Consider the following 23,255-nt stretch of genomic DNA (forward strand, 5'->3'; position numbering starts at 1 on the left):
ATCTTCCATTGGGCACACCCAGTAACCAAAGGCTCCCTGGTTTCCACAAGAATGAGTAAGGACCACATGTGGATCAAGGCGGTAGCCCTGAAGATGACCTGCTAAAAGTTAATATAGTGTTGTCTGTTAAAAATAAGATCGTTTCTGCAGTTCCATATAGCCCACAAAAGAGCACAGATCCCAACCCGAATTAGCTTGGTGTACTGAACATTAACCCCTTCCATCCACGTCCCAAATAACATGTCAATGCGCACAGAGCTGCTGCAGGAGGCTTGCCGCGGGTGACGAAGACGCCGGCCGTCGTGCACGTCGCTGAAGAAGACTCCGCTCCTGATCTCTGTGAAAATGGAACCCCACCTGGGTTCTCTTGCTCCTGGCAGCTTCGGGGAGGAGGCGGGGTCGATGCTACGCTAACGTCGAGCTTGGGCCGGAGCTCACCATGGTGATGGGGACGATCTGGTTGTTTCTAGCAGCGCTAGAGGGAGGAGAGGAGGGGAATGGAGAGGCTAGGGTTGCGAGGAGGAGAGGGCATGCTAAATAACCTTGGGGAACGTGCTTGGAGCCACTAGATCGAGGGGGATAAGGGATCGGCGGTGCTCCTCTATTCGTACAGGTGACGACAGCGAGGGAGGGAGACGATCACGCGTCGGGCCTCTGGCTGAGGACATGGGCCACGGGGAGGAAAGTGACCCAGAGCCCTCTCTCTTACAGAAAAAAATAAAAAGGTTTTCTTTTTTAATAAAATCCACACATGCCCTAATTCACACAGAAAGTATAGGGGTGTCTGGCACTCAACACAAATATATTTTGGCTCACAAAAAGGCCCTCTATCTTATAAAAATAAAATTGGGATTTTTAAGAGCCAATAAAATAAGTACCCAAAAATGCAATTGGCTCTGGTTTTTATTTAAAACCAACAGAAGAATGCTCCACACAAGCTAAGTAACATAAGCTTAAAATCAAACAGAATACCTAGGGAAGATCCAACATATTCAAAAGAGAAAAGCAGACACTTTTATCACCACTTATATAATTGGGAAGGGAAGGGCTTTCCACTATTTGATGAAACAAGGTTTCAAAGAGAAGAATATATGGACCCCATCACACATCCAAGCACAACTACTAACACCCACACATCCAACAAACAAGATGCAACACAAGACAACAAGATGATATGTTATGATGCCATGATGCACAAGAAATGACAACACCACAAGGCTCACATCCATTCACATTGCATCAACAAGGTTGCCACATATGGAAAGGATTACAAAAGGGGAAAGAAAAGCACTTGGGCTGTTACAGCCCGGCTCCAAGAAGCCGAGAGGCAAACAGACGACCTTCAAGGCCGGTTGGACCGAGCCGTCACGGAGCGCGATGCCTTGTGTGGTGAGGGCGGACAGCTGCGTCAGGAGTTAGAGCTTCTCTAGACAGAGAAGAAGGACCGTGAGGCGGCCCATTAGACGGAGCTCATGCAACTGTGTGCTGCCCACAGCGACACCCTTTTGCGGTAGGAGGCCTCCTGGGTCGCCGAGGTTGAGCGCTTGGAGAAGCTGCGCCTTGACGAAAAGGCGCATCAGGACGCCGCCATGAAGGACATGAAAGCCCAGTTGGCGAAAGAGACCGAGGCGGCACATGCCCTGCAGGGTGAGCTCACCCGTCAGGCTCCGGAGCGTGCGGTCCGGGACCGCGAGGCTCAAGAGGAGGCAGGCGAGGTCGACATCCTCCTCAACCGTGAGTCGTCCCTGCTGCATCCTTTCTTTTTATTGTTGAATTCTCTTTTTCTCCTTCTTTAACCCGTGCCCCCGCCATTGCTTCCCAGAGCTCTTCCCAGCGACTCGGGATGCAGCGGACACAGTTGTAGACGCTCATCGTGATGAACGACGCGCCGCCGGCATCACGGTGGATGCCAATGCCGGCTGGACCATGGAGGAGGTGGCCCTTGCCACCACGGCCTGTATGCGGGAGCTATCGTAGTCCCTGACTCGGCTCGAGGACACCGGGGCTGGCGATGGTGAACGCCCTTTGCAGGACGCGGTGGAGCCAGCGTCGATGAGCCGGCTGTCCCGATGGCTCGAGGCAAGAGCTTCCCGGCTGGACGCCTGGCATTCGTCAGCTGCATGGGCCGGGGAATATATGGTGCTCCGCCTTGCCAAGTCATGATATCACAACCTGAACTTGGTCCTTCTCGCAATGCAACGCATCGGCACGGAAGCGGAGTTGGCTGCCGTCGAAGACGAGCTGCAGGTGCGGGCCAGTGACATTGCCTCCTTTGCCGCGTGGAATGAGTATTCCCTGGAGAGGAGGGCTGATGGAAGCCTGATCCCGGAGGATAATTACCACCTGGCCCTTGCCGATCCCGATGGCAGCTCCGACGAGACGGCATTCGAGGATGCCGACTCCAGTGACGAGGCCTATGCTGACTCCGCCGCGAAGGGCAGTGTCGAAGGCGTCTGAGAAGACGACGGCGCCTCCACCTCAGGTGCCGCTGGCGATGCCGGAGCCAAGGGTGGGGTCGCCTCGACCTCCGGTGCTGCCGACGATGCCGGAGCCAATGATGGAGCCACCTGACCTTCGGTGTTGTCGGTGATGCCGCAGCCAAGGGTGGAGCCGCCACCGACTCAAGTTTTTTGTTTTCTGCATGTTTTTGTTAATCCAGCACTTGCACCCACTAGGTGTGTAGTTTAATGAACTTTAGTCATGGGCCTTTACATGTCTTTTGATGTAATATTTGTTTGTTTGCTTGAATTGCGCATGCAAATGTTGTGCTTGCCGACTCGCTTTTCTGTCTTTCATTTCCCTTTGGCTTCCGTCTGTCCAACAGCTTGCCCCCTCTAGCATCCACCCTGCTAGTCCGACAGTTGGGAGCCGGTCTGTGATTGGGACGGGGCTTGTCCCTTCGAAGGCATCAGCCTTGGATTTTTTGAAGCCACATAGATACTTAGACTTGGAGCGAGTCAGCAGAGGCCGTCTAGAAATGAAGATCGAAAGCGATCAGACCAACCCGAGCCGGCAACCCCTTCGTAGTCAAATTTTACGCGCAGCCGGTCTTCCGTTCCACGATCCCGTTAGCCGGACAGCTGGGAGCCGGTTTGTAGCTTGCACGAGGTGGTAAGGGTTTCATCTTGACATGCACTATATGTTCGACTACGACTAGGAAGTTGGTTCGGGCCGGCTAGCGAGCCCCCGAGCCCGAGAAGTCAGACCGGGAAGCCCACTCTTGTAATGACAACTCTATTTATGAAATTGAAAAGGTATGCCCCAAGTACTGGCTTGGAGCACCTATTGCATTTATTGAAATCCCAAAAGGGTAAAGGATACATACGTACACATTTTTCTCTCTTGTTCTAGCAGTAGAACGGGTGAAGCAATGTCGCGTTCCATGGACGCTCCGTTTCCTCACGGGAGGCGTCTCTCTTGCGCTTCTGCGGCTTCTGCGCGTCTATTAGATAGTACGCATTGTTGTGCAGCGCCCTGCTGATGATGAGGGGTCCCTCCCATGGGGAAGAGAGCTTGTGCTGGCCGGTCATCCGCTGGATTCTTCTAAGTACCAGGTACCCCTCACGGAAAGAGAGAGGCCTGATCTTTTTGTTGTGGTAGTGTCTTAGCTTCTGCTGGTAGACGGTCATCCGGCTCAGGGCTAGCTCCCGTGCCTCCTCGAGTAGATCGAGGCCGTCTTCTCTTGCCTCTTTTGCATCCGCCTCCGTGTACAGGGTGACGCGAGGCTAGTCAAACTCGACATCTGCGGGGATGATTGCCTCGGACCCGTAGACGAGGAAGAATGGCGTGAAACCGGTTGACCGGTTCGGCATGGTGCGGAGGCTCCATAGCACAGGCGGCAACTCTTCGATCCAGCAGCTGGCTGACCTCATGAGTGGCGCCACGAGTCTTGGCTTGATGTCGACCAAGATTAGGTCGTTTGCCCTTTCCGCCTGGACGTTTAACTGCGGGTGTGCCACCAACGCCAGATCGAGCCGGATGCCCTCTTTGGCACAGAAGAGCGCCATTGCACCTTTGGCAAAGTTGGTGTCATTGTTGGTGATGATGTTGTGGGGGACGTCATAGCGGACGGTGATGTCCTTGATGAACCTGACGGTCGTGGGAGCGTCAAGCTTCTTGATTGGCCTGGCCTGAATCCACTTGGTGAACTTGTCGACGGCTACCAGGAGATGCGTCATGCCGCCTCGAGCGGTCTTGAATGGGCCTACCATGTCCAGCCCCCAGACGACGAAGGGCCATGAGAGGGGAATGGTCTTGAGAGTCGAGGCCGGAAAGTGGCTTTGCATGCTGAAGCGCTGGCATCCGTCACACTTGTCGACCAAGGTTGTGGCCTCTTCCAGGGCCGTGGGCCAATAGAATCCATGGCGGAATGCCTTGGCCACCAGGGTTCTAGAAGCGGTGCAAGCCCGCACTCACCCTAATGTATGTCCTTTAGAATTTCTTGCCCTTTCTTTGATTCAACGCAGCGTTGAAATACGCCTGTTACATTGCGTCGAACCAGTTCGCGGTTGATGATGGAGTAAGCGGGAGATCGGCGCTGGATCTCCCGCGCTTACGGCTCATCTTGAGGGAGCTCGCCACGGAGGAGGAAAGCCAGGATGGGTTGTGCCCATGTGGGAGCCGACACAGGAGCCGGCTCTGGCTCGGCCTGAAGGTCAGGGGCAGCTGAAGCCCCCGAGTTTGTCGTTGTGGTCATGGGTTCGAGACCTTCTGTCTCTGGCGCCGTCGTGGCAGTCGGCATGCCATCAACCTCCATGAAAGCCACCCGCTGGGTGTTGATCCAACTGGGTTCGGGTTTGGCGTAGTTGATACGTCTCCAACGTATCTATAATTTTTGATGGTTTCATGCTATTATCTTGTCAAACTTTGGATGTTTTGCATGCCTTTTATATATTTTTTGGGACTAACTTATTAACTCAGTGCCAAGTGCCAGTTCCTATTTTTCCCATGTTTTTGACCCCTTTCAGAGCAGGATTTTGAACGGAGTTCAAACAGAATGAAACTGCCAAAAAGATTTTTTCCAAAACAGAAAAAGATCGGGAAGCTGGAGAATCAGGGCAGGGGGCCTGCAGGGACACCACAAATCCCCTAGCCGCGGCCAGAGGGGCCCGCGCCTCCCTGGCTTGTGGGCTCCCTGGGCCACCTCTGCCCTAGGTTTAGTGCCTATATATTCCCTAAAATCCTAGAAAAAATCACGAAATCGTCGAAAGTACTTTTTCGCCGCCGCAAGCTTCTGTCTCCACAAGATCCCATCTGGGGCACGTTCTGGTGCCCTGCCGGAGGGGGGATTTGCATACGGAGGGCTTCTTCATCAACACCATGACCTCTCCGATGATGCGTGAGTAGTTCACCATAGACCTACGGGTCCATAGCTAGTAGCTAGATGGCTTCTTCTCTCTCTTGGATCTTCAATACAAAGTTCTCCATGATCTTCATGGAGATCTATCCGATGTAATCTTCTTTTGCGGTGTGTTTGTCGAGATCCGATGAATTCTGGATTTACGATCAGATTATCTATGAATCTTATTTGAGTTTCTCCTGATCTCTGTTATGCATGATTTCAAATTCTTGTAATTCTCTTCGAGTTGTGGGTTTTGTTTGGCCAACTACATCTATGATTCTTGCAATGGGAGAAGTGCTTGGTTTTGGGTTCATACCGTGCGGTGACCTCACCCAGTGACAGAAGGGGTAGCGAGGCACGCATCATGTTGTTGCCATCAAGGGTAAAAATATGGGGATTTCATCATTGGTTTGAGATTATCCCTCTACATCATGTCATCTTGCTTAAGGCATTACTCTGTTTGTCATGAAGTCAATACACTAGATGCATGCTGGATAGCGGTCGATGTGTGGAGTAATAGTAGTAGATGCAGAAAGTATCGGTCTACTTGTCTCAGACGTGTGCCTATATGTATGATGATTGCCTTAGATATCGTCATGACTTTCGCGGTTCTATCAATTGCTCAACAGTAATTTGTTCACCCACCATAATACTTGCTATTTTGAGAGAAGCATCTTGTGAACACTATGGCCCCCGGGTCTACTCCACACCATATTTTCAGCCTTACTCTTTTTCTTCGTTGCACTTTCCGCCTTCAGATCTCACTTTGCAATCAATCTTGAAGGGATTGACAACCCCTTTAAAGCGTTGGGTGCAAGCTCTTTTGTGTTTGCGCAGGTACTCTGGACTTGACGAGATTCTCCTACTAGATTGATACCTTGGTTCTCAAACAGAGGAAAATACTTAGTGCTCCTGTGCTGCATCACCCTTTCCTCTTCAAGGGAAAAAACAACGCAAGCCCAGTCTCCGTCAACGTGCCAATTCTGGCGTTGTTGTCTGTTGCCGTTGCAGGAGAATTTCTGCCGCCGTTGCCGGGGAGGATCAAGTCAAGAACTCATCCAAGTAAGTGTCGCAAACTCACCTCTTGCATCTACTTTGTTTGCCAGTTGCCTCTCGTTTTCCTCTCCCCCACTTTAGAGTTTGCCTTTTTTGTTTGCCTTTTTCGTTCGCCCTTTTTCTCGCTTGCTCTTTGCCCTCTTGTCTGCCAGCTAAAACCCGCATGGCCCAACCAAGGGATTTTGATGCTCACTATGCAAAGTTAGAAGAGATTGAAACAAGTTTTAAAGGCTTCATGTCTACATAGTTTGAATACAACAGTTACTTTCGTAGAGAACTGATGGAGCAAAATTGTTTTCTGGCTTTTATGAGTAGATAAGTTGATGATATGGCCAAAGAATTCCTTGCACTAAATTCTCAGTTTGCTCGTCTTGAAAAGTTAGTAGGCCAGATTTCTGATAAGCAGGCTACCTTAGTCAATAAAATGGTTGTTAAACCTGAAACTCGTGCTGAGAATCACGAAGATCTTAAACTGCTTGGTGTGACTCCCATTGAATCTTTGTTTTCTTGTGACAAACCTAATGATGATGGGGCTGGATATGAATCCACTTTGGTTGAAAAGCACCCCAATGATTCGGAGTCCATCTATCTTGATGCTAAAAGCATTGAAAGTGGATAGAAGATATTAAAGCTTTGAGTAGTAATGAAATTACTACTATGGATTACAAGGAATTCAATTATGATAGTTGCTCCTTGATTGAATACATTTCCTTGATGCAATCCATGTTAAACTCTCCACACGCTTATAGCCAAAACAAGGCCTTTACCGATCATATCGTCGAAGCTATGATAAAATCTCTTGAAGAGAAGCTTGAATTGGAAGTCTCTATCCCTAGAAAGCTTCATGATGAGTGGGAACCTACTATCAAAATCAAAATCAAAAACTATGAATGCAATGCTTTGTGTGATTTGGGTGCTAGTGTCTCCGCGATTCCAAAGTCTTTACGTGATGTTCTGGGTTTTAATGAGATTGAAGAGTGTTCTCTTAATTTGCATCTTGCGGATTCTACTATCAAGAAACCAATGGGAAGGATAAATGATGTTCTTATTATTGCAAATAGGAACTATGTACACGTGGATTTCATTGTCCTTGACATTGATTGCTATCCTACATGCCCTGTTATTCTTGTTAAACCTTTCCTAAGGACTATCGGTGCTATCATCGATATGAAGGAAGGGAATATTAGATTTCAATTTCCTTTAAGGAAGGGCATGGAGGGCTTTCCTAGAAAGAAAATAAGATTGCCTTATGAATCCATGATGAGGGCCACTTATGGTTTGAGCACCAAAGACGACGATACGTGATTCTATCGCTTTTATGCCTAGCTAAGGGCGTTAAACAATAGCGCTTGTTGGGAGGCAACCCAATGAATTTATCTTTTTTTTCTTTCTGTTTTGTTGCATCCACACCATCATAATTCTGTTGTGATTGTGTTTTTTTTGTGTTTCTTTTTGTGTCTGAGCCAAGCAAAACCTTTATGACTAGTCTTGGTAATGGTTGTTTGGTCGTGCTAGAAAAAGACAGAAACTTTTCGCTCACGAGATAATTTTTCATTTTTATTCAAAAAGAGCTTTTGAGTTGATTCTTTTTGCTGCTGGTTGATATGCCTTTTTTCCAGGCATTAGTAATTGTTCAGAATTTTTGAGGTACCAGAAGTATACGAAGTATACAGATTGCTACAAACTGGTCTGTTTTTGACAGATTCTGTTTTTGTTGAGTTGGTTGCTTTTTTTGATGAAACTATGGTTAGTATCGGGGGGTACTAGCCATGGAAAAGTGAGAATACAGTAGCCCAACACCAATATAGATAGAATTAAAGTTTGCTACAGTACCAAAAGAGGTGGTAGTTTGTTTTCTTGTGCTAATGTTATCACGAGTTTCTGTTTAAGTTTTGTGTTGAGAAGTTTTCAAGTTTTGGGTGATGTTCTCATGGACAAAGAGATAAGGAGTGGAAATATCTCAAGCTTGGGGATGACCAAGGCATCCCAAGACAAATTCAAGGACACCAAAAAGCCTAAGCTTGGGGATACCCCGGGAAGGCACCCCCTCTTTCGTCTTCAATCCATCAGTAACATTACTTGGAGCTATATTTTTATTCACCACGTGATATGTGTTTTGTTTGGAGCGTCTTGTATCGTAGGAGTCTTTTATTTTTGTTGTCTCACAATCATCCTTGCTGCACACCTTTAGAGAGAGACATGCACTCATCATGATTTTGCTAGAATGCTCATAGTGCTTCACTTATATCTTTTGAGCTAGATAATTTTGCTCTATCTGCTTCACTTATATCTTTTAGAGCACGGCGGTGCGTGACTTGGTAGTTGGCTTATGCTATGAAAGTAGTCCCAAAGGTGATAGGTACCCAAAGAGGATACAAAAACCTCCATCTTCATGTGCATTGAGTAGAAAGAGAAGTCTTGATTCCTCTCAATTAGTTTTGAGACGTGGATTTGGTAATATTAAGAGATATGTTAGTAGGGTGTTGTGAATCTAGAAATACTTGTGTTGAAGTTAGTGATTCCCGTAGCATGCACGTATGGTGAACCGCCATGTTAGGAAGTCGGAGCATAATTGATCTATTGATTGTCATCCTTTGTGTTGAGGTCGGGATCGCGCGATGGTTAACACCTACCAACCCTTCCCCTAGGAGTATGCCTTTAGCACTTTGTTTCGATTACTAATAAAAACTTTCGCAACAAGTATGTGAGTTCTTCATGACTAATGTGGGTCCATGGTATAGATGCACTTTCACCTTCCACCATTGCTAGCCTCTCTAGTACCGCGCAACTTACGTCGGTACACAAACCCACCATATGCCTTCTTCAAAACAGCCACCATACCTACCTACTATGGCATTTCCATAGCCATTCCGAGATATATTGCCATGCAACTCCCACCGTTCCGTCTCATGACTTGTGCCGTCACTCTCATATTGCCATTACATGATCGTAAGATAGCTAGAGAGATGTTTCAACGTCATACGCCAAGCTAGATCGTTGCACATCCCGGTACACTGCCGGAGGCATTTCCTATAGAGTCATCATCGTTCTAAGCTTTGAGCTGTGAGTAAATAAAAGTGTGATGATCATCATTATTAGAGCATTGTCCCATGTAAAAAAAGAGGCCAAAGATCCCAAATAAAAAAAAAGGCCAAGAGCCCAAACAAAAAAAAGAGAGAAAAAGAGAGAAGGGACAATGCTACTATCTTTTTCCACACTTGTGCTTTATAATAACACCATGTTCTTCGTGATTAAGAGCTTCTTGCTTTGTCACTACCATATGCTAGTGGGAATCTTTATTATATAACTTGGCTTGTATATTCCAACGATGGGCTTCCTCAAAACTGCCCTAGGTCTTCGTGAGCAAGCAAGTTGGATGCACACCCACTAGTTCTCCTTTTGAGCTTTCACATACTTATAGCTCTTGTGCATCCTATGTATGGCAATCCCTACTCATTCACATTGATATCTATGAATGGGCATCTCCATGGCCCTTTGATATGCCGAGTCAATGTGACCATCTCCTCCTTTTTGTCTCACAACCACCACCACACTCTATTCCATCTATAGTGCTATATCCATGGCTCACTCTCATGTATTGCGTGATAGTTATAAAAAGTTTGAGAAAGTAAGAGTGCGAAAACAATTACTTCGCCAATACCGGGGTTGTGTATGATTTACATTAGTTGTGTGAGGATGATGGAGCATAGCCAGACTATATGATTTTGTAGGGATAACTTTCCTTGGCCTTGTTATTTTGAAAGTTCATGATTACCTTGCTAGTTTGCTTGAAGTATTATTGTTTTCATGTCAATAGCAAACTATTATTTTGAATCTTACGGATCTGAACATTCATGTCACACGAAAGAAGTTGCAAAGGACAACTATGCTAGGTAACATTCCACATCAAAAATTCAGTCTTTATCACTTCCCTACTCGAGGACGAGCAGGAGTTAAGCTTGGGGGTGCTTGATACGTCTCCGACGCATCTATAATTTTTGATGGTTTCATGCTATTATCTTGTCAAACTTTGGATGTTTTGCATGCCTTTTATATATTTTTTGGGACTAACTTATTAACTCAGTGCCAAGTGCTAGTTCCTGTTTTTTCCATGTTTTTGACCCCTTTCAGAGGAGGATTTTGAACGGAGTCCAAACGGAATGAAACTGCCAAAAAGATTTTTTCCGAAACAGAAAAAGATCGGGAAGCCGGAGAATCAGGGTAGGGGGCCTGCAGGGACCCCACAAGCCCCCTAGCCGCGGCTAGGGGGCCGGGCCTCCCTGGCTTGTGGGCTCCCTCGGCCACCTCTGCCCTAGGTTGTGCGCCTATATATTCCCTAAAATCCCAGAAAAAATCAGGAGATCATCGAAAGTACTTTTCCGCCGCCGCAAGCTTCTGTCTCCGCAAGATCCCATCTGGGGCACGTTCTGGTGCCCTGCCGGAGGGGGGGATTCGGATATGGAGGGCTTCTTCATCAACACCATGACCTCTCCGATGATGCGTGAGTAGTTTGTTGGAAATATGCCCTACAGGCAATAATAAAATGGTTATTATCATATTTCCTTGTTCATGATAATCGTCTATTGTTCATGCTATAATTGTATTAACATGAAACAGTAATACATGTGTGAATAAATAGATGACAATGTGTCCCTAGCAAGCCTCTAGTTCGCTAGCTCGTTAGCCAATAGATGATCATGGTTTCCTGATCATGGGCATTAGATGTCATTGATAACGGGATCACATCATTGGGAGAATAATGTGATGGACAAGACCCAATCCTAAGCATAGCACTAGATCGTATTGTTCGTATGCTAAAGCTTTTCTAATGTCAAGTATCTTTTCCTTCGACCGTGAGATTGTGCAACTCCTGGATGCCGTAGGAGTGCTTTGGGTGTATCAAACGTCACAACGTAACTGGGTGGCTATAAAGGTGCACTATGGGTACATCCGACAGTGTGTGTTGGGTTGGTACGAATCGAGATCGGGATTTGTCACTCCGTGTGACGGAGAGGTATCTCTGGTCCCACTCGGTAGAACATCATCATGAGCTCAATGTGACTAAGGAGTTAGTCACACGATGACGTGCTACGGAACGAGTAAAGAGACTTACCGGTAACGAGATTGAACAAGGTATAGGTATACCGACGATCGAATCTCGGGCAAGTTCTATACCGACAGGCAAAGGGTATCGTATACGGGATTGATTGAATCCTTGACATCGTGGTTCATCCGATGAGATCATCGTGGAGAAAGTGGGAGCCACCATGGGTATCCAGACCCCGCTGATGGTTATTGGCCGGAGAGGCGTCTCGGTCATGTCTGCCTGTCTCCCGAACCCGTAGGGTCTACACACTTAAGGTTCGATGACGCTAGGGTTATAGGGAATTGTTATACGAGGTTACCGAAAGTTGTTCAGAGTCCCGGATGATATCCTGGATGTCACGAGGAGCTCCGAATGGTCCGGAGGTAAAGATTGATATATAGGACGGATGGTTTCGGATACCGGAAGTGTTTTGGGCATCACCGGTAACGTACCGGGACCACCGGGACCACCGGAGGTGGCCCCGGGGGTCCACCGAAGGGGGCAACGACCCCGGGAGGTAAGGTGGGCCAAGTGGGGAAGGGAACCAGCCCCTAGGTGGGCTGGTGCGCCTCCCCACTCAGCCCAATGCGTGGGGGAGAGAAACGGGGGGCAAACCCTAAGCCAGGTGGGCCTAAGGCCCACCAGGTGGTGCGCCACCCCTCCCCACCCTAGCCGCCGCCCCCCTTTCCCATCTGGTAGCCGCCGGCCCCTAGGGAGGGAACCCTAGGGGTGGCGCAGCCCCTCCCCCTCCTCCTATAAATAGAGAGGGGTTTTGGCCCTTGGGAGATAGACTTCTCCCTCTCCCTCGGCGCAACCCTGCCCTTCTTTCTCCTCCTCTGTGCCGGTGCTTTGCGAAGCCCTGCCGGGAGACCTCGTCTCTCCATCGACACCACACCGTCGTGCTGCTGGAGTTCTTCCCCAACCTATATGACTGCATTGTGATGTTTATCATGTTTTACATCTTATTGCTTAGAACGACGGTAGCATAATAAGATGATCCCTCTTAGAATTTCGAGAACGTATTCCCCTAAGTGTGCACCGTTCCGAAGGTTCGTTGTCTCGAAGCACCACGTGATGATCGGGTGTGATAGATTCTAACGTTCGCATACAACGGGTGTAAGCCAGATTTACACACGCGAAACACCTAGGTTGACTCGACGAGCTTAGCATGTACAGACATGACCTCGGATACAAGAGACCGAAAGGTTGAAGATGAGTCGTATGGTTGAATACGATCAGCATGAAGTTGCTCACCATGGTGACTAGTCCGTCTCATGTGATGATCGGACACGGCTTAGTCAACATGGATCATGTATCACTTAGATGACTAGAGGGATGTCGATTTAAGTGCGAGTTCATACTTAATTTGATTAAATGAACTTAATTGTCATGAACTTAGTCTAAAGGTTGTCTTTATAAATATTGTAGATGGCCAACGTCAACCTCAATTTCAACGCATTCCTAGAGAAAAACAAGCTGAAAGATGATGGTAGCAACTATGCGGACTGGGTTCGCAACTTGAAGCTCATCCTTGAAGCAGCTAAAAAGTCTTATGTCCTTGATGCGCCGCTAGGTGACCCTCCCGCTCCCACAGCAGCCCAGGACATTCTGAACGTCTCGCAAACTCGGAGTGATGACTACTCTCTGGTTAGGTGTGGCATGTTATACAGTTTAGAAACGGGGCTCCAAAGGCGTTTTGAGCAACACGGAGCATATGAGATGTTCCAGGAGCTGAAGCTAGTTTTTCAAGATCATGCCCGTGTCGAGAGATATGAAGTCTCCGAGAAGTTCTTTAGCTGTAAGATGGAGGAGAACAGTTCTGTTAGTGAGCACATACTCAAAATTTCTGGGTTACACGGTCGTCTGACTTCACTTGGAGTCGAACTTCCGGATGATGCTATAATTGACAGAATCCTCTAGTCTCTCCCACCAAGCTACAAAGGCTTTGTTCTTAACTACAACATGCAAGGGATGGAGAAGACCATTCCCGAGTTGTACTCAATGCTCAAGTCTGCAGAAGTAGAAATCAAGAAAGAGCATCAAGTGTTGATGGTCAACAAGACCACTAGTTTCAAGAAAGGCAAGGGTAAGAAGAACTTCAAGAAAGACGGCAAAGCTGTTGCCGCGCCCGATAAGCCAGATGTCGGGAAGAAGAAAAAGAATGGAACCAAGCCTGAGACTGAGTGCTTATATTGCAAGGGAAAGGGTCACTGGAAGCGGAACTGCCCCAAATACTTAGCGGACAAGAAGGCCGGCAACGTTAAAGGTATATGTGATATACATGTTATTGATGTGTACCTTACCAACGCTCGTAGTAGCTCCTCGATATTAGATACCGGTGTTGTTGCTCACATTTGCAACTCAAAGCAGGAATTGCGGAATAAGTGGAGACTGGCCAAGGACGAGGTGACGATGCGCGTCGGGAATGGTTCCAAGGTCGATGTAATCGCCGTCGGCACGCTCCCTATACATCTACCATCGGGATTAGTTTTAAACCTTAATAATTGTTATTTAGTACCAGCTTTAAGAATGAACATTGTATCAGGGTCTTGCTTAACGCGAGACGGCTACTCATTTAAGTCAGAGAATAATTGTTGTTCTATTTATATGAGTGATATGTTTTATGGTCATGCTCCACTCGTGAATGGTTTATTCTTGATGAATCTCGATCGTGATGTTACGCATATTCATAGTGTGAGTACCAAAAGATGTAAAGTTGATAATGATAGTCCCACATACTTGTGGCACTGCCGCCTTGGTCATATCGGCGTTAAGCGCATGAAGAAGCTCCATACTGATGGACTATTAGAGTCTCTTGACTTTGAATCATTTGACACATCCGAACCGTGCGTCATGGGCAAGATGACTAAGACTCCATTCTCAGGAATAATGGAGAGAGCAACCGACTTATTGGAAATAATACATACTGATGTGTGTGGTCCAATGAACATTGAAGCTCGCGGTGGCTATCGTTATGTTCTCACTCTCACCGATGATTTGAGTAGGTATGGGTATATCTACTTAATGAAGCACAAATCTGAGATGTCTAAAAAGTTCAAGGAATTTAAGAGTGAGGTTGAGAATCAACGTGACAGAAAAATTAAATGTCTGCGATCTGATCGTGGAGGAGAATATTTGAGTCACGAGTTTGGCACACACCTAAGGAAGTGTGGAATCGTTTCACAACTGACGCCGCCTGGCACACCGCAACGCAACGGAGTGTCTGAACGTCGTAATCGCACTTTATTAGATATGGTACAATCTATGATGTCTCTTACCGACCTACCGCTATCATTTTGGGGATACACATTAGAAACTGCAGCATTCACTTTAAATAGGGCACCGTCTAAATCCGTTGAAACGACACCGTATGAACTATGGTTTGGCAAGAAACCTAAGTTGTCGTTTCTTAAAGTTTGGGGCTATGATGCTTATGTGAAGAAACTTCAACCAGAAAAGCTCGAACCCAAAGCGGAGAAATGTGTATTCATAGGATACCCTAAGGAAACTATTGGTATACCTTCTATCTTAGATCCAAAGGTAAGACCTTTGTTGCCAAGAATGGATCCTTTCTAGAGAAAGAGTTTCTCTCGAAAGAAGTAAGTGGGAGGAAGGTAGAACTTGATGAGGTAATTACACCCCCTCTCGAACAGGATAGTAGCGCAGCGCGGGAAGTTGTTCTTGTGGCGCCTACACCAACTGAAGAGGAAGTTAATGATGATGATCATGAAGCTTCGGATCAAATTACTACTGAACCGCGAAGGTCCACAAGGGCACGCTCCGCACCAGAGTGGTACGGCAACCCTGTGATGGAAATCATGTTGTTAGACAATGGTGAACCTTCGAACTATGAAGAAGCGATGGCGGGCCCGGATTCCAACAAATGGCTTGAGGCTATGAAATCCGAGATAGGATCCATGTATGAGAACAAAGTATGGACTTTGGTGGACTTGCCCGATGACCGGCGAGCCATAGAAAATAAATGGATCTTCAAGAAGAAGACGGATGCAAACGGTAATGTAACCGTTTACAAAGCTCGACTTGTCGCAAAGGGTTTTCGACAAATTCAAGGAGTTGACTACGAAGAGACTTTCTCTCCCGTAGCGAAGCTGAAATCAGTCCGAATCATGTTAGCAATTTCCGCCTTTTATGATTATGAAATTTGGCAAATGTACGTCAAAACAGCGTTCCTTAACGGGAACCTTAAGGAAGAGTTGTATATGATGCAACCAGAAGGTTTTTTCGACCCTAAGGGTGCTAACAAAGTGTGCAAGCTCCAGCGCTCCATCTATGGGCTGGTGCAAGCATCTCGGAGTTGGAACATTCGCTTGAATGAGGTGATTAAAGCGTTTGGGTTCATACAGGTTTACGGAGAAGCCTGTCTGTACAAGAAAGTGAGTGGGAGCTCTGTAGCTTTCCTCATACTGTATGTGGATGACATATTATTGATGGGGAATAATATAGAGATGTTGGAGAGCATAAAGGCCTATTTGAACAAAAGTTTTTCAATGAAGGACCTTGGAGAAGCTGCATACATATTAGGCATCAAGATCTATAGAGATAGATCAAGACGCCTCATAGGTCTTTCGCAAAGTACATACCTTGATAAGATATTGAAGAAGTTCAATATGGAAAACTCAAAGAAAGGGTTCTTGCCAGTTTTGCAAGGTGTGAGATTGAGTAAGACTCAGTCGCCGACCACGGCAGCAGATAGAGAGAAGATGAGTTTTGTCCCCTACACATCAGCCGTGGGCTCTCTAATGTATGCCATGCTGTGTACCAGACCTGATATAAACCTTGCCATAAGCTTGGTAGGGAGGTACCAAAGTGATCCCGGTATGGAACACTGGATAGCGGTCAAGAATATCCTTAAGTACCTGAAAAGGATTAAGGAAATGTTTGTCGTTTATGGAGGTGACGAAGAGCTCGTCGTACGCTAGCTTCGACACAGATCCGGATGACTCTAAGTCACAGACCGGATATGTACATGTGTTGAATGGTGGGGCAGTGAGCTGGTGCAGCAGCAAGCAAGAAGTCGTGGCAGCATCTACATGTGAAGCGGAGTACATAGCTGCTTCAGAAGCAGCTCATGATGGAATTTGGATGAAGGAGCTCATCACCGACCTTGAAGTGGTTCCAAGCGCGCCGGGTCCAATGACACTCTTCTGTGATAACACTAGGGCCATTGCCATAGCCAAGGAGCCCAGGTTTCACCGGAAGACGAAGCACATCAAACGCCACTACAACTCCATCCAGGACCATGTCCAGAGTGGAGTGATAGATATTTGTAAAGTACACATGGATCTGAATATTGCAGACCCGTTGACTAAACCTCTTCCATGAGCAAAACATGATCAACACCATAATGCTATGGGTGTTCGATACATCACAATGTAACTAGATTATTGACTCTAGTGCAAGTGGGAGATTGTTGGAAATATGACCTAGAGGCAATAATAAAATGGTTATTATCATATTTCCTTGTTCATGATAATCGTCTATTGTTCATGCTATAATTGTATTAACAGAAAACAGTAATACATGTGTGAATAAATAGATCACAATGTGCCCTAGCAAGCCTCTAGTTGGCTAGCTCGTTAGTCAGTAGATGATCATGGTTTCCTGATCATGGGCATTAGATGTCATTGATAACGGGATCACATCATTGGGAGAATGATGTGATGGACAAGACCCAATCCTAAGCATAGCACTAGATCGTATTGTTCGTATGCTAAAGCTTTTCTAATGTCAAGTATATTTTCCTTCGACCATGAGATTGTGCAATTCCCGGATACCGTATGAGTGCTTTGGGTGTATCAAACATCACAAAGTAACTGGGTGACTATAAAGGTGCACTACGGGTACATCCGAAAGTGTCTGTTGGGTTGGTACGAATCGAGATCGGGATTTGTCACTCCGTGTGACGGAGAGGTATCTCTGGGCCCACTCGGTAGAACATCATCATGAGCTCAATGTGACTAAGGAGTTAGTCACACGATGACGTGCTACGGAACGAGTAAAGAGACTTACCGGTAACGAGATTGAACAAGGTATAGGTATACCGACGATCGAATCTCGGGCAAGTTCTATACCGACAGACAAAGGGTATCGTATACGGGATTGATTGAATCCTTGACATCGTGGTTCATCCGATGAGATCATCGTGGAGCAAGTGGGAGCCACCATGGGTATCCAGACCCCGCTGATGGTTATTGGCCGGAGAGGCGTCTCGGTCATGTCTGCATGTGTCCCGAACCCGTAGGGTCTACACACTTAAGGTTCGATGACGCTAGGGTTATAGGGAATTGTTATACGAGGTTACTGAAAGTTGTTCGGAGTCCCGGATGATATCCCGATCGTCACGAGGAGCTCCGGAATGGTTCGGAGCTAAAGATTGATATATAGGACGGATGGTTTCGGATACCGGAAGTGTTTCGGGCATCACCGGTAACGTACCGGGACCACCGGGACCACCGGAGGTGGCCCCGGGGGTCCACCGAAGGGGGGCAACGACCCCGGGAGGTAAGGTGGGCCAAGTGGGGAAGGGAACCAGCCCTTAGTTGGGCTGGTGCGTCTCCCCACTCAGCCCAATGCGTGGGGGAGAGAAAAGGGGGGCAAACCCTATGCCACGTGGGCCTAAGGCCCACGAGGTGGTGCGCCACCCCCTCCCCACCCTAGCCGCCGCCCCCCTTTCCCATCTGGTGGCCGCCGGCCCCTAGGGAGGGAACCCTAGGGGTGGCACAGCCCCTCCCCCTCCTCGTATAAATAGAGAGGGGTTTTGGCCCTTGGGAGATAGACTTCTCCCTCTCCCTCGGCGCAGCCCTGCCCTTCTTTCTCCTCCTCTGTGCCGGTGCTTGGCGAAGCCCTGCCGAGAGACCTCGTCTCTCCATCCACACCATGCCGTCGTGTTGCTGGAGTTCTTCCCCAACCTCTCCCTCCTCCTTGCTGGATCAAGGTGCGGGAGAAGTCACCGGGCTGCACGTGTGTTGAACGCGGAGGTGTCGTAGTTCGGCACTAGATCGGAATCGCTGCGAGTACGACTCCATCAACCGCGTTCTAGCAACGCTTCCGCTTAGCGATCTTCAAAGGTATGAAGATGCTCTTACCCCTCTCTCGTTGTTGGTCTCTCCATAGGAAGATCTGAATATGCGTAGGAAAATTTTGAATTTATGCTACGTAACCCAACATGGTTCACCATAGACCTACGGGTCCATAGCTAGTAGCTAGATGTCTTCTTCTCTCTCTTGGATCTTCAATACAAAGTTCTCCATGATCTTCATGGAGATCTATCCGATGTAATCTTCTTTTGCGGTGTGTTTGTCGAGATCCGATGAATTGTTTATTTATGATCAGATTATCTATGAATCTTATTTGAGTTTCTTCTGATCTCTCTTATGCATGATTTCATATCCTTGTAATTATTTTCGAGTTGTGGGTTTTTTTTGGCCAACTAGATCTATGATTCTTGCAATGGGAGAAGTGCTTAATTTTGGGTTCATACCGTGCGGTGACCTCACCCAGTGACAGAAGGGGTAGCGAGGCACGCATCATGTTGTTGCCATCAAGGGTAAAAAGATGGGTTTTCATCATTGGTTTGAGATTATCCCTCTACATCATGTCATCTTGCTTAAGGCATTACTCTATTCGTCATGAACTCAATACACTAGATGCATGCTGGATAGCGGTCGATGTGTGGAGTAATAGTAGTAGATGCAGAAAGTATCGGTCTACTTGTCTCGGACATGATGCCTATATGTATGATCATTGCCTTAGATATCGTCATGACTTTGCATGGTTCTATCAATTGCTCGACAGTAATTTGTTCACCCACCGTAAAACTTGCTATTTTGAGAGAAGCCTCTAGTGAACACTATGGCCCCGGGGTCTACTCCACACCATATTTTTAGCCTTACTCTTTTTCTTCGTTGCACTTTCCGCCTTCAAATCTCATTTTGCAATCAATCTTGAAGGGATTGACAACCCCTTTAAAGTGTTGGGTGCAAGCTCTTTTGTGTTTGCGCAGGTACTCTGGACTTGACGAGATTCTCCTACTGGATTGATACCTTGGTTCTCAAACTGTGGGAAATACTTACTGCTCCTATGCTTCATCACCCTTTCCTCTTCAAGGAAAAACCCAACGCAAGCCTAGTCTCCGTCAATGTGCTAATTCTGGCGCTGTTGTCTGTTGCCGTAGCAGTAGCCAATGGAGTCGCCAGAGCCGGCAAGGCAGTTGGAGCCAGCAAGGTTGGCGGAGCCGGCAAAGCCGGTGGAGCAAGCGAAGTTAATGAAGCCGGCAGTTTCTTCGGACCCAAAGTCATTGGGACGGACGGGTCTACAGGCATGAAGATCGATGACGACTTCAGAGACGGCTTGATGAAAGGCTTGTGCAGCTGCTCGAGGGAGACATCGGCCGGGATTGCGTGCCTTGTGGAGCCGATCTTTGCCAATGTATCCGCCACCTCATTGTCCGCTCGGGGGACATGATGGAACTCGCGGCCCTCGAAAGGGCCACCGAGCTGCTGGATGAGGAAGCGGTAGCTGGCCATGTTGACATCCGTGGCGTCCCACTCACCAGAGACTTGCTGCACCACAAGGTCGGAGTCGCCGAAGAAAGTAATCCGCCAGATGCCAATCTCTCTGGCAAGCCGGAGGCCGTGTGTGAGCACCTCGTACTCGGCGACGTTGTTGGAGGTGGTGAAGTGTATCTGGAGAGCATACTTGAGTTGGTCCCCTTTTGGGGACGTCAGGACAATGCCGGCTCCCAAGCCGGTTCGCATCTTGGAGCCGTCGAAGTGCATACGCCAATGTGTGGAGTCAGGAGACGGTGGCAGGAAGTGGGTCTCGGCCCAATCGACAAGGATTCGTCCACCACCTGAGACTTGATGGCAGTGTGTGGCTCGTAGTGGATGTCGTGGTCGGCCATGGCGATGGACCACTTGGCAATCCGGCCCATAGCATCACAGTTGCCCATGATTTCTAAAAGTGGAGTTGTGCTCACCACCGTGATGGCATGCTCCTGAAAGTATTGCTTCAGCTTTTTGGCGGCAAAATACACGCCATAGCACATCTTTTGATAGTGGGGGTAGTTTTGCTTGGAGGTGGACAACACTTCGCTCAGATTGTAGACAGGGCGCTAAACCAGCAGCACCTAGCCTTCCTCCTTTCGCTCCACCACCAAGGCGACACTGACCATGCGCGTGATTGTTGCGATGTAGATGAGGATGGGTTCCCTCTCCACCGGTGCAACCAAGATTGGCGTGCTGGAGATCACGCGCTTGAGGTCGCGGAATGCTTCGTCTGCCTGATCATTCCTCTCGAATTTGGTGGTCTTCTTCATCAGCTGATAGAGTGGCACCGCCTTCACAACCAGCCGGCTAATGAACCGGTTGAGGGATGCCAGGCAGCTGGCAAACTTCTGGACATCGAGGAGTCGAGCCAGCTTGCCCATGCGCTCGATTGTTCTGATCTTCTCGGGGTTAGCTTCGATGTCGCGAGCCGACACAAAGAAACCCAGGAGCTTACCGGCTGGTACTCTGAAGACGCACTTCCCTAGATTGAGCCAGATCTTGTACTCGCGCATGTTGGCGAAGGTCTCCCTCAAATCGTCAAGAAGACTGAAATGCTTCTTGGTCTTGATGATGACGTCGTCGACGTAGATGTGTATGTTCCTATCAATTTGCGGGGGGAGGCATTGTTGCATGCAGCGCTGGAAGGTGGCGCATGTGTTCTTCAGGCCGAACGTCATTGATTTTTAGCAGTAGGATCCAAAAGGTGTGATGGAGGAGGTCTTGAGTCGGTCGGTCGGGTCCAGCTTGATCTGGTGGTAGCCGGAATAAGCGTCCAGAAAGGGCAGCAAATCGCAGCCAACTTTGGAGTAGATCACTTGATCTATCCGTGGCACGGCGAAAGGATCCTTCGGACATGCCTTATTCAGACTTGTGTAGTCGATACACATGCGCCATGTCTTGTTCTTCTTCAGCACCAGGACTGGATTGGCCAGCCAGCTGGGTAGAAAACTTCCATGATGAAGCCGGCTGCGAGGAGCCGGGCGATCTCTTCTTCGATTGTGCGCCGCTTCCCCTCAGCAAAGCGGCGCAAAGGTTGTTAGACCAGCTTTGCATCCGGACGCACATGAATCTTGTGCTCGGCGTACTTACTCAGGACTCCCGGCATGTCCTTGGGGGACCATGCAAAGATATGTTGATTCTCACGGAGGAAGTCGACGAGCTCGCCTTCCTATTTGGGGCTGAGGTTGGCGCCGATGGTGAAGCACTGCTTGGGGTTGGACGGGTCGAGTAGCACTTGCTTGATCTCCTTGGACGGCTCGAACGAAGCCTCGCTAGCTGACTGGGACGGAGGAGTGGGCATGGCCGGCTGCTTGGTGGCCTGAGCCACGAGCCGGTTGAGCTGCCTCTTCTCCTCGGCAATCACGAGTGCCTCGGCCAGCCGACTACTGTCGTGTGCGCACTCGATCGACTTCTTGTAGTCGCCGGCAACAGTGATAATGCCCTTGGGACCCGGCATCTTCATCTTGAGGTAGGCGTAATGGGGGATCGACATGAATTTGGCCAGCGCCGGCCTACCTAGTAGCGCATGGTAGGGGTTGTTGAGGTCCACCACCTCGAACCAGACCGGCTCGCGGCAGAAGTGCGACTTATCGCCAAAGAGGACGTCCAGCTGGATTTTCCCGATAGGCGAGCAAGACTACCCCGGCACAATGTCGTGGAAGCCAGTCTTGGTCAGCTGTAGGTCCTTCTCCTTCAGCCCAAGCTTGAGCAAGGTGTCGCGATAGAGGATGTTGATGTTGCTACCGCCGTCGACCAGCACCCGCGAGAACAGGCACATGAGTCTCTTGGAGGCGATGGTGGGGTCGAGGACGAGCGCGTACGTGACGCGATTCGGCATCACCGAGGGATGGTCCGCCCAGCTCCATGTAATCGGCTTTTCAGACCAATGCATGTATTGGGGAACCGAGTGGACCGTTGCCTTCACCTCATGCCGGTGCTGACGCTGGTTGTGCTTGTCGTCGCCTCACCGGTGAAGACGATGTAGGCCCCATCCTGCTCGGGGAGTTGGTCGTGGAGACGGCCATCATTGGGTGGCGGTTGAGCTGGAGCCAGACCCGGCCCGGGAGTCGGACCTCGAGGAACCGCCCCCGGGGTAGCCGGCAGACCCTCGCCCCAGGCCAGGCGCTGTGAGAAGTTGCACTGTCGGAGGGTGTGGGTGGCCAGCTTCGCCCTGGTATGCATTTTGCAGGGCACGTCGAGCATCTGCTCGAAGGTGAGCTTGGGCTGCTAGGTGTTCTTGCCGGTTCGTTGTCGCTGAGCGCCGGCTTGCGCAACCGGCTGCTCTTCCTCCATGTTGGCCACCTGCTTGCTTCCAGGTCACGGGTCTTGCTGAACCGCCCTGCGCTTGTTGTTTTTCCCGCCTCGGTTGTCGCCAGCCGACTTAGTTGTAGACGGCGGTTGGACGGGTTTGTTCGTCGCGCTGACCTTGATCCTCATTGCAGAGTCGGCAGTGGCGTATCTATCCGCCTTGGCCATGCGTTCCGCCAAAGAGGTAGGCTCGGAGCACATGAGCTTGTGCTTGAGAAGCGTGTTGTCTTGGCAGCCTTCGATGAAGTACTGAATGGCTTGTACTTCATGTACTCCTTCGCAGGAGTTGCGCAACTCTGTCCAGCGCGTGACATAGTCACGGAGGGGTTCGTCAGGCTTCTAAACGCACATGGACAGCTCGCGGCGGCGGCCAGGGCGCTTGCAGGTGTCGGTAAAG

Source organism: Hordeum vulgare, chromosome 4H (assembly GCF_904849725.1).
Source record: "Hordeum vulgare subsp. vulgare chromosome 4H, MorexV3_pseudomolecules_assembly, whole genome shotgun sequence".
In the NCBI taxonomy this organism is placed as follows: Eukaryota; Viridiplantae; Streptophyta; class Magnoliopsida; order Poales; family Poaceae; genus Hordeum; species Hordeum vulgare.